This window comes from Lucilia cuprina, chromosome 4 (assembly GCF_022045245.1).
Source record: "Lucilia cuprina isolate Lc7/37 chromosome 4, ASM2204524v1, whole genome shotgun sequence".
Classification (NCBI taxonomy): domain Eukaryota; kingdom Metazoa; phylum Arthropoda; class Insecta; order Diptera; family Calliphoridae; genus Lucilia; species Lucilia cuprina.
Window position 1 is genome coordinate 8,152,187 of NC_060952.1, and position 13,339 is coordinate 8,165,525.

Sequence of the window (13,339 nt, forward strand, 5' to 3'; positions counted from 1 at the left end):
ATACATACATACATACATACATACATACATACATACATACATACATACATACATACATACATACATACATACATACATACATAGATAGAAAGGTGGATAGCTTGTTACGTAGTTAGGTAGTTAGTTAGTTAGTTAGTTACTTAGTTAGTTAGTTTTGAATAATTGTAATTAGCCTACACTACATTGATATTATAAATATTTGCATTACTATTACTTCTTATGTAATGTAATTGACATTGCCCAACCCTGCTAAATATTAATGAGAAAAATCATTAGTTTCTTCTTACCCACAAAATATATTTCATAGTTTTATTTATTTTGTTTTTGGTCGGAACGACATTGAAACCGCTGAAAGTTTTTTTCCTGGTTTTGTGTTTTATTTAGCATGAAATTGTTCTTATTGCCCACACAATCAGGCTCTCTGTGACGTGATTTTTAATAACTTTTACTTTAATGGTCATTGTGATTGTCATTTAAGAATATGTGGAATGTGTCTGAGTGGGCATTGCAATATCACAAAGTACTTTCCTCACAACTACTTCCTGCATTTACAAAATATATTTGAAAAATACATATGTATGTAAAATGGGCAATTTAGAAATATAATGAAATGAAAATTCGGATATAAATTAATTTTACAAATTTACTCACAATTACTTTCAACGGATATGTCCTTCTATCTGGTATGATACAATTACATAGGTTTTACTAGTCTTTTTAATGTTTACTTTGAAATTCCCGCCAAATTAGTCTTATCAGTACAATTCGAAATTCAACACATTTCAAATGAAACTGTTCCCACTTAAAAACAAAATTCAACATCGACATTATGGTTTTACTCTAACTCGTGTAAATGTGTGTCTAAAAAATAACAGTGCTCGTAAATTTTGAGATTACTAAACACATCGTTATTATAAGTAGAGAGAGGGTGGCTTTCGGGTCATACACACTCACCCATTTAATAACGTAATCATCACACTAAAATACCGTTAACACACAACCACTACAAATGAACACACATATAAAACCGTTCCTACTTGTTGCTCACCAAAGCAAAACAACTGTTATGCGTAAATATAACCTAAATGTAAGGACGATGTCAAACTAGATGATAATGATGTTGTTCTTTCGCTGTTGTTGTTTTGTTGTGGGTGCCGTGACAATGATGATGACAACAGCAACAGTGTTACAACATTTTTTCTTTTTCAGTTTTTGTTTTTATCTAAAACCAGCTGCAGTAGCGGCATCAGCAGCTGCTGCTGCGTTACATTGCCACCAATAGAACCACCAACAGGCAACGACACCAAAAAGCAGAAAAAACAGCAAAAAGCTGTGAAAAGAATCAAGAACGTTACTTAATGCGTCGTCCATATAAGAGCAACGGATGTCAACAGTTATTTTGCAAAAGTTAAGCGACATTTGACCTGTGCACAACTAAACGCAAAAGCGTTAGTAACATCTATATTCAACAAATAAAAAAAATCTCAACTAGAGGATAAAAGCAAATATTTGTTAAAAAAAAACCAAAATATATTTTGGTTTAGTAAACAAACTGTGTACTAATTAATATTTATTAACAAATATTAATAAAACATTTTTGAAAATTTGTGGATTTTGTAAAGTGCTATTACAAAAGAAATTTATTTAAATTTCTATTGTTTTTGGAATTTAAATATAACATCATAAAACAAGTGAAATTTACAGTAAGTTTAAACAAAATTTAAAATATGAAAAAAATGATGCCGACGGTTAGAAAAAAATGTGGTATAAAAATAAAAATTAAAAAAATTAATTATAGTTCTCTCTTTTAAATAATATTTTGTAAAATTTTAGTTTATTTATAATTGCATTTAACAATATATGTATGTCCATTTTTTTGTAGATTTTGGATTATTCTAAATTAGCAATATGTCTGTTCTATACCCAGCAAAAAATAATTGATGTCATTCTTTACAAACGACATCTTAATCACATCTAAATATGCAATTATATATTTTTCGCTTTTATAAATCAAATATTTCCTTACAAATGAAAACCCAGTTAAAAGTGAGGAAAGAGATGTAGTAAAGTCTCTACAAATAACATATTCGAAGTACATCAAACTTTGGTGAAAAACCAATGAAATTAACAACGAATTCAGTTTATTTTTGACATCCAAATATCGGATTTTTGTTGCATCTATGAATAAGATTAGATGTAGTTCATAGTTGTTAAAAATGAACAACATTCCTCCAATGACACGCTAATGTATAATTCATAGGTTTTTCACCAAAATTGGAAGTACTTCAAGTATGTTATTTGTGGTGAAAATTCTACTTCTTTTTCCTCACTGTTTTTGCTGGGTAACAAGACATGTTTACAAATTAAAACAAATTGTTTTTGTATTTCAATATAAATTTCAAGTATTTTGTGAAAATTGGTAATAACAGACATAATTGTCCAATTTACAATCGATGTCGTATCGTTGTAGCGTTGTATGTAAAAATTTTTCAAATAAAATTTTTCGAAACAAAAACAAATCAATAATAAAAAATTACGACATACTACGATACAACCGTACAACACCGATTGTGAATTGAACAAATGTTACTACTTTTGTCCTAAAATGTAAAATTATGTGACGTATGAGTTATTTTTGTACCTAGATTTTCTATAATAGCACTCATACGTGCTATTCTGCCAGATAGTAACCAAATATTTTGCAATAATTTTAAACAATTAAAGATGTTATTCATAAACATTTAGCAAAGGTTTGAAGAACAAATTGTGTATGAAAATTGGTTGTAATTAAAATAGATGTTTATTAAAAAGGTCCTTAGAATTTAGCTTGATTACACTAGATTTGTTTCTCTGTAGAACATATCAATTATACACTTTTACAATTTAAACAAATCATGACTCCCATATATAATAAATAAATGCTTAAGTTGCCTATTTGTGCAAGTGGTCAAGTTTATTCGACTTGTTTCAAGAACCCCTGTTCAAATTCTGTTCAATTACAATATTTTTAAACATTTTAAATGAAATCAAAAAGGATTTTGAACGTTTAAATGAAAACCCTTATCAAATTTTATTCAATTTCTGTCTGGTGGCGGTAACATTATGTTGTCAAACAGAATGTGACGTTGTCAAATAACAACGATTCATTGTCGAAATCACAACAATGTATTACCAAAATCACACAAAACGAAATCGAAATAGCCGCAATACAATGACAACTATGTGTTGTCAAAACTACAACGATGGTTTTCAAAAAAAAAAAAAAAAACTGCGCGTCATTTCAATTTTATAAACATTCGCTGTCTTCATGTTAACAAACGTTGTAGGCAAACTTTTAACCACAGATTGCATCAATCACAGTACTTTTCTACCGGTTTATTGTTCTGTGTACATCTGTTTTTATTTTTTCAGACTCTTTGAGATTCTAAATTCAAAGCCCTGCTTCATCGATCTCACAACAACATAAACTGCTTAAAAAATTTCCTTGATGTCATATTATTTACAACATTAAAGGTTGTGAACTTCAAAAAATAAAACAAAAAAACTTAAAATTGTGTTAATGAGTAATCTAGGTAATGTCGTTATTTCATACATTATCTGGTAATGAGCAGTCGTTATCTATAACATTATTTAATTTTTTTAAATGGGATCCAAAGCATCTTTCAAACGTTTGTGGTTCGAATTATAGTTGATATCAGACTTTTTTTAAAAAAAACTATTCCAAAATGTACTACAAAATAACTATTTAATGAAGCACTGAGTAAACGGAAACACTGATAAATACAAAAAATAACTGAAGAGCCAGGAATAAACCCGGAAAAGGCGTGTAAGCACATTTGTAACCAGTAACAATAATTAGTTATTCACCCCTACCGGGAAAGTAAAGTTTTTCTTGGCATGTTTTAAGCACTATTAAGTTAAAGTTTAGAAAAAACACATTAAACACATTGATTGCAAAATGTCATATAAAATTTATATTTCGAGTCCTTAATGATAGCGAAGTCGATCCATTTGTATGTTTGTTGAAAGCAATTTTCTAAAGACACCAGATATCTTTGGGGTCCAAATTCTTTCTTACCCAGCGAAAAGAAAACGAAGTACTTCTAAAAGAATAACATTTACCACCACTTCAAAAGTAGCACTAAGTAATTTTTTTTACCTTCTGTAGAAGTGATGTTTATTGACTTCCAAAGAAGCTAAAATAATCTATTTTTTAATTGAAGGTATATTTTTTGTAATGGAATCTTTTGAATTAAACCAATTTTATTTTGAAGTTATTTGATAAATAAGTAATTTATTCTATTTTAAATTAGCAAAATCGGTCCATAAATAACGAAGACAAATATGACCAAAAATTTTAGACAAACTCTAGGGCTATGTCTTGTTAAAACATTTTTTTTTTTCAAATTTTAGGAGTAAGGTGGACTTTTTGGTACAATTTCGTTCTTCAAATTGTACTTTCTAAATCTATTTTAAACTTAAGAAAACGTAAAAATAAACAAACAAATTAAAGTTTTAACAAAAACAAATTATTGTAATTGGTAAAACTTCAATAACAATTATTTTACATATTTTACAGCAATTATTTCAAATGTTACACAACAATACAACTGCTCAACTTCCGCTTAAAAAACAAAAAAAAAAAAAGAATCCTAAAAGTTCCAAAATTTATTTTAGAAAATTAATTACTCATAAAACACATAATTAAACTCATGTCAAGTAAATTTCTTAATGATTAAGAAAAAGTACGTAAAAATAAAGTCCTTCTCAATAAAAATCTATAAAAACTCAAATATTTTGATTTGTTGCTAAACCTACAAATTAATTAAGTACATGGCTCTCCTTATCACAACAACAAATAAAATAATAATATTTATTTTTCTACATATTTCTTATATTAAAACAACATAATTTGAAAAAAATATTTAGCTGCAAAAGAAGAGAGAGGGAAAAATATAATCAAACTTTGTTTTCTTAAGATTTTTTGTAGTAAATTTGATGCATCAAACAGGGCATCTGAGTTTAAGTATTAATTGTTGTTAAAGTTTGTAGACATTTGCGCAACAGTTGTATGATGAGGGTCTATTAGTATTTTTATATATAAAAATAATTTTGTTATTTTTATAATTCCGTTTTTTTTAATATTTTTCTAAGGGCCCTAACTACTTTTTTACTATAATATATTTTTCTAGAAAATATTTTTTCTGCTTTTTATTTGTTAGTTTTTGTTGTAGCGGCTTGTTTTTGTTCTATTTATTTGTTTGACTTTAGGCATAATTTTTTCATACTTATATTCGTTTTTTTATTCTTTTCTAGTTTTCTAATTTAGTTTCCTAGAGCCCTCCAAAAATGTTTTATTGTTTTTTTTTTCATTTTGTACAATTTTTATATTTGATCTTAAAGCCAGCAGAGCAATTTAGGGATTTTTAGCTAAAGGCAAAAATTTTGAAAATCAATTAAATATAAGAAATGACAAGAGGAACTATTAAATCCTTTTTTCATCATTAATGTGGGGTTAAAAGGATTTGTCAATATTATTGTTTAATAAAAACATATATTTGAGTTTGTCATTAAGTTGTTAATGTCAAAATAAATATGGTTAAAGTTAAAAAGTGGGGGTGAAGTTTAACAGCTTAACAGATGTAGATAAATGAAACGTGCTATATATGTATAATGTAAGTCATTATTAAAGTACTTAAAAGTAATGCAGACACTATGTTTTAGTCATTGAAATGTAAGTTGTTGTGTAAATACAAGTCCTCTGTTTTTATCAACTTTAAAATAATGATCTTCATTGAATACTTTATAGTTTAAACTAACTTCATATTCAATCATACTTAACCTTATACTTTCAAAAATGTTTATAAATGTCACCATGGGGTCAAAAAGTACTTTTGAAAACTAATGAAAAAATAATAAACTTAAATTAGCCATAAGTAATACAACATAATCTTAACATAACAAAAAAAACACTTTCTCAACAATTTCCTACTTTTGCAAGTTGCTTTGCCAAGACAACAAAACATGTTCAAAAGAAAACGCAACATTTGTTAATTGTTTAAGGAAAAGGGTTTCAAAGGCAGTGAGAAGATGGTAAATATTTTTTTACTTCCTGGCTGCTCATAAATGTAAAAATAATTTTTCTAATTTTTTTTCTATACCAACAATATTAATACTATGTTGTTTGTATTGTAGGTGTGTTTTTTTTTCTCGTAACAGTTCTTTGTTTTAATATGTATGTGTGTATCTTGACAATTTTTACGACGCCACCTTATTATCAGTTTATTGTCTGGTGGAAATTGTTATTTGAAAAATAATTTTTAATCTATTCTTAAAGAATTTACACTAATACTAAAGGCAGCTTGTTTTCATTTTGTAGTTGTGTTTGCTAAATATTAATTCTACTCATACCAAAGCTTATTTTAACATCTCGTTTTGTATGTTGAGAGAGGAAGAAAACAACATGTTTTGCTTTACATCCGATTCTGTTAGCACTATGGGTATGTGATGAAAGATAACTAACACCATTTTATATAGACTAGAGTGTATAGTCTAGACTATAGACTAGACTATAGACTAGACTATAGACTAGACTATAGACTAGACTATAGACTAGACTATAGACTAGACTATAGACTAGACTATAGACTAGACTATAGACTAGACTATAGACTAGACTATAGACTAGACTATAGACTAGACTATAGACTAGACTATAGACTAGACTATAGACTAGACTATAGACTAGACTATAGACTAAACTACAGACTAGACTATAGACTGGACTATAGACTAGACTAGACTATGGACTAGACTATATACTAGAATATAGACTAGACTATATACTACACTATAGACTAGACTATATACTAGACTATGGACTAGACTATAGACTAGAATATAGACTAGACTATAGACTAGACTATAGACTTGACTATAGACTAGACTATAGACTTGACTATAGACTAGACTATAGACTAAACTATAGACTATACTCTAGACTAGACTATAGACTAGACTATAGAGAAGACTATAGACTATACTATAGAGAAGATTATAGATTAGACTATAGACTAGAATATAGACCAGACTATAGACTAGACTATAAACGATACTTTGTTAATACTGAATTTTAGTTAATTAAATAAATTTATTGAAATAAATAAGTTTATTTATATTTGGTTCAGTTATCCTTTAAACTACCCCATAGTGCCGCAATCTCAACACAGTTGCCTGCTCGTGCCGTTCAGCAGAATTGTGCTTATCATTTTGTTTATTTTATTTATTTATATTTTTTTCGGAGCTACTGTTTATTATACTCTGCAAACTACCTGTATCAACAGGTGTATAGCCTTCTAGCGTTACAGCAAAAAAAAAAAACACCGAACGAAATGACATTGACAAAAACTGTATGGAAAAAAACGAAAAAGGCAGATGAAAAACTAAAGCCAAAGACAACACTAAAATGAAATAAAAAACCATTCTATTTGAACGGATATGAGAATTTAACTGCTAGTGAAAATTATTGTTCCCTTTCTTTCCTTTAACACTTAGTAAAACGCCAAGTTCTTTTTTTCTCCTGCTAAAAGTTGCAAATAAAATGTTACTAGATCCAAATGCTCAGGTATATAAAAGGACTTTAGGAAACAGTAATTTCTAGTATTCTGTTTTATGTTTATTTCAGTTCACTTTCGTTTTGTATTGTATTACAAGATTTCTTTTTCTTTGCAAACATAATTATGTGGAAGTGATTGTAATTGTAACCGCAACAAACTCAACTTGTCTACTGCTTTTTTACATAAAATGTTAAGAGTTGAAGGCTACAAAAAAATGAAGAAGTTTATGAAAGGTTAGCTTTAGAAAGTATAAATTAGAGTGACATATTTATGTGTAGTAATTAAAGTTGTGGAAATTAAAACTAATTATAAAATGAAAAGAATCAAAATTTTGGTTAATAACTGACTGTTGGTAGTTAACATTAAAACTAATACTAAACTATGTTTTGCTCAAGAGTCCTATGTGGTTGGTATTGTATGGTGAAATACACACAGACTGACAGAGAGACAGACAGACAGACAGACAGACAGGCTGACATACGATAGACGGACGGACATTAAGACAGATGGACAGATTCGATTCGCAAAAAAATTCTGAGCCGATTGGTATACTTTTAGGATGACATAGAATCTTATTACGTACTAGTTACTGCTTGTTAAAGAATACTAAAAAGTTTAGATTTTCTTCCCACGTACTTTTATTATTTATCCACCACAAAAGAAATTAAAATTAAACTTACCTTTAAATCCGTATTCTAATATAAAAAATCCACTTAAAAATAATATTTTATTGCATTTCACATTTTACAACTTGAAATTAAAATTTATTCTCCTATAGAGAAGTCAAAAGTAAAATTAAGTTTTAATTTTCTTTCTTCTTACCAGAAGAATTATTAATGAGTTCATTAAGAATATTCAACCCTGACACTATAAGAGTCATCAACACATACCTCGTCACAAACCACTGGCCAAATTATCATTGCTGAGTTGGCATATTTGCAGCTTTAAGTTTTTATAAATAAAAACCAAAAATCTCAGAGTTTGTAATAAAACTGAATAATAAGAAACATTTTTCTTAATCCTTTTACCACGTTATATTAAAAGGTGGTGGAATATTTTCGTTTCTTAAGAAATGCAGGCCAGTGCATGTTTAAACAAGTTTTCTGATAATTTTGTTAAAGTGATATTCTTTTATTTTACTTAGTTAAGTTTGAAATTTAATAACCTGTTCAACAATAATAAACAAATTTTCTCTGCATAGTAATAATGTAGTTAATACGTTATTTGTTACTTTGTCTTATGATTTATTTAGACATTACTTATACGACATGTGTTACTTGCCTTAAACGAGTATATAAAAAAGTTTGTGGTTAAATAGAGAAAACACAACAAGTCATGTAATAAAATCCAACCATATAAAAATTCTAATGCAAATGATTAGATTAAGGTGGTAAATTATTCTATGATTTTTCAAAGCAATCAATTTCTAACTAAGAAGTAAAATAATAAAATTTCCTCTAATTCTATATATTCCTTCTTTATTCTTCTTTTATAATTTAACAGGTTAACATATATTTTTTTAATCATTTAGTACATGAAACCCTTTTATTTTCTATGTAAATGATTTATCAATAAAATGTTATCATAAAATAAATAAAAATGACATTTATGAGGTAAACTGCTGTTTGCTTGTCTTACGCTGAGGTCATAAAAAAAGAGTTTTATGTCGATTTTCCGCCTATTATCGGCGGATAATTTAACCGCAAAATAAAAGCGCGTGAACTATTGCACCTGAAAAGTAGAGAAAAATTCATACATTTATTCATGACAAAATAAAAAGAGAAAAAAAAATAAAAATTATAAAAAAAACGGTTGTCAACAACATCATTATCAACATCAACATTATGGCCACTGTAACCTTTTTGCAAACAGTTACAGTGGAAAGAAATGTTTGTTGATAACAACTTTATAATTTTACTCAAATCATTTTTAAGATTTAAAGCCTAAAATATATGTACATATGAATTTCGACTAGAGGTCCAAGGCATCCAGTATTTAGTTTTTTTGGTATTAAGTACCGGTTTAGATGGATATTTAAACTTAATTTTTGTTTCAGACCCACTGTGCATTATCACACATACACATACATATGTTTGTATGTATGTCATTTGATGCATGGTAAAGTATGTTTGGTTCTCTGGGCTTTTTGTTTTCTATTTACAAACCATAAAACTTCTGCATGAAGTTACGAGTATCAAAACAATAAATTATATAATGTTGACTGAATAAAAATTCACACAATTTTACCACTTTTCCACTCTCACATCATCTGATGGTTTGTGTCTACCAGACAACAGCTAGAGTAACAACAGCACTTTATACCCATAGGTACAAACATACCATCTACCAGATACAATTGTCTAGGCGAATATAGAAGTAAGTGGAAAAACAGGGATGGAAAATCAATTTTTTTTTCGAAATATCAATAAGTACTTGTTTTGCAACCAAATCTAATAACTTTGTTAATATTTAATTTATGGACTAGATTGTGGACTGATTTATAAAGTCTTCTATGGGCTATTGACTCGGTATGGACTAGTCTACTTCAGAAGTTAACCAAAAGATTAATTTATTGAATAGATTTCTATAAACTCTATAATTAGCATAGGAACTAGTCTATTGGTTTATCAATGGACTAGTCTATTTACTAGGCCATAGACTTCTTCATAAACTAACCTTCTAATTTGCTTATAGACTAATCTAATGATTTGATCTATTGGCTAGTCTACTGAATGGTTTATTGATCCGTCTATGTGCTAATCTATTATCTAGTCGCTCTACCTAATCCATTAGTTTTCTATAAACTATTTTATGAACTAATCAATTAACTAGTCTAACGACTTGTAAATACATTACCTGGTAATGAGTGGTCATTATTAATAACATTATTTATTTTTGTAATTTGATTTGTAGCCAATTATCTAGAGAATCAGTCCAATTATTTAAAGGCCTCCAGTAGGTTAGTGGTTAGTATTCTAGTCTGGTAGACCGGAGGTGGTGGGTTTGATTCCCACCTGAGACATTGGTTAAGGAGCGTACAACAGTCCCAATAGAGGCCTAGGTGTATTTCTTCGGATTTGATGTATATACATCCTCCTTTCAAACTAACTAACTAAAGCATTTACCCAACTTTTGTGGTTCGATTCATAGTTGATATTAGTGTTTTTTTTTTTAAACGTCAATTAATACTTTTTATGTAAAAGCACTGAGTAAACAGAAAGACTTATAAATACAAAAAGTTACTGTAAAACCAGGTTTACGCCTGGTTTATGTTGGCTAAGCACATTTGTAATCAGTCAAACAAAAATAATTAGTTATGAGAATGAAGCATTATTGTCCATCCCTGATGTAAAATCAAACAATTGTATTCAATGCATGAAAGGTTTTCATAGGTTCCTCTGGATTTCTTTTCTTTTACCATCACTCCCGCCACTCACTGTTTCTGATATTTATGACGCCCCTTAACACTACATTATCTTTATCTGTTTTAGATGTTGTTGTTTTTTGTTATAGCTTCTTTTGTGATTTGCAACCTGTTGCATGACTATATTTAAAGTTCAACCAGAGGTTTATTATTTTAAGATTAAAGTGTAAATGTACTTACATATGTTTAAATGTGGTTGTAAAATATATGTGTACAAAGAAAACAGTTTTTTTTATGAAGAAAGTATGTATAATTTTTTTCTTGTAATGTGTAATACATTTTGCAATTTTGCAAATATGGTACATTTACAATATTAAAAATATCTAACAAGTAGTTTAATCTATTTGTAATAATATCATGCTGTATATACAAATATTTGCATTTACATTGTAACTAAAATTAATACCAAGAATTCTCATCGCTTAGCAAATAAATGATAATTGTTTGTTTATGACCAAATAACAAAAATATTTTCTCAAGATAAATACACAAAATTAAATGTTAATATATATCGACAACATGTTTAATCAAATGTATTCCTTTACAATATTAAATAAATCGTGTCTAGTAAATATGTTAGTATTGAAATTTTTGCATATTTTAGCCGAAAGAAATAAAACCATAAATTTATTTAAAATAAAGGTATTTTTCTTCGATCAACTTAAGCTACTTTGTTTTTTTATTTTTTAACATTTTCTTTGAAAATTGCAAAATATTTGCCGTTACTTTTGCTGCTATTTTGCCAGTTTAAAAGAGTTCAGCTGAGCAGCCCAGCAGTATCCTTGTGAAAATATTTGGTGTATGCATGTACGTTTCTTCTCCGACACGTAAATTAGACAAGACAACAAGTGTTATGTGTTGGTGGTAAAAAATACCATAAATTCCAATGTGCTCGAAAATACTTTAACATGTCAGACCATCAGTTTTAGTAAATACTCGTAATGTTACGATTATTTTTAAATAATCCCTTTTCGAAAACCCCTCCTTTTCTTAGCAAATATATTTGTTTTAAAGTCTTGAAGACAAAAAGAAATTTGCAAAATACTGAGAAAAGAAAAATAAAGCAATATTGTCAGTTAGTAGTTGTTTGCAAGTGCAATGCTTTTATACACTGGGAATAATGAGAGGTGATGCAAAGAGCTGCTTTTGATAGCAGCTGTTAAAAATTAAAATTTATTAAATATGTAGAGATTTTTTCAATGGTAACAATTTTTTAAAACTTTTTCTTAAAATCTTAATTTTTCTAATAAGTTTTTTTAAATTTTTTATTAAAAATTAAGCTTTAGAAAGCTTTTAACAATAAAAATGTTCCAGAAGTTGTCTATCAATAGCATTCCTTTTAAATGAAAACATTTTATATTAAATTTGTTAAGCTTTTAAAAATTTCGAATAACAATTTTTTAAAACTTTTTCTTAAAATCTTAATTTTTCTAATAAGTTTTTTTTAAATTTTTTATTAAAAATTAAGCTTTAGAAAGCTTTTAACAATAAAAATGTTCCAGAAGTTGTCTATCAATAGCATTCCTTTTAAATGAAAACATTTTATATTAAATTTGTTAAGCTTTTAAAAATTTCGAAAGCTTTCTTTAAAAGCTGAAATATTTTAAATATTTAAAAGCTTTTTAAAATAAATTCGAAATTTTCGAAAAATTTTTAAACAAATTCTGAACACAAAAATAATTAAAAAAATAAGTTAAATAAAGCTTTCAATGCAATTAGAATGTTTCTAAAGTCTATTAATAGCATTTTATTTAAAATGAAAACAGTTAAAGATTTGTTAAGTTTTTTTTTTTTAAATTTAAATTTAAATTTTCGAAAATTTCAAATTTTTTTTTGGTAAAACATATGTAAATATTAAAATTTACAAAAGCTTTCTAAATAAGTTAAACTTTTCGAACACTTATAAAAGTCGAATTTTTCGAAACATTAATTTAAAACTCTAAACTCTTGAAAGCTTTCTATAAAGATCAAAGTTTTTATTAATGTAATGTAAAATTCAAAATTCAAATGCTTTCTAAAAAGTCGAAGTTGTCAAAAGCTTTATAAAAAGTCAACAATTTTAAAAGCTTTCTATAAAAGTTGACATTTTTAAAAACTTTCTATGAAAGCCGAGATTTTCAAAAGCTTTTAATAAAAATGCGAAATTTTTTTAAAAGCTTTTAATAAAAATTCAAAATTTTTGAAAACATAACTTTTAGAAAGCTTTTATTAAAAATATAAAATTCAGAACATTTAAATTTCTTTTTCGTTTTTAACAAAACGTTTACTTAACAAACGAATTTCTTTATTATAATTGATT

The 13,339-nt window shown here is 27.3% G+C and overlaps 1 protein-coding gene across 2 annotated transcripts in view; it reads left to right on the forward strand.

Moving 5' to 3' along the window:
* The window catches only part of LOC111676460 (allatostatin-A), a 70,072-nt gene that overhangs the window by 52,187 nt on the left and 4,546 nt on the right, over positions 1–13,339 (forward strand). Inside the window, exon 1 of one of the 2 annotated variants that reach the window (XM_023437387.2) lies at positions 1,644–1,703. The exons of the other annotated variant lie outside the window; for it this stretch is intronic. The gene's annotated coding sequence lies outside the window, so the exon portion shown is untranslated. Of the gene's footprint in view, positions 1–1,643; positions 1,704–13,339 lie in introns of those variants that run through there. 2 annotated transcript variants of the gene reach the window in all.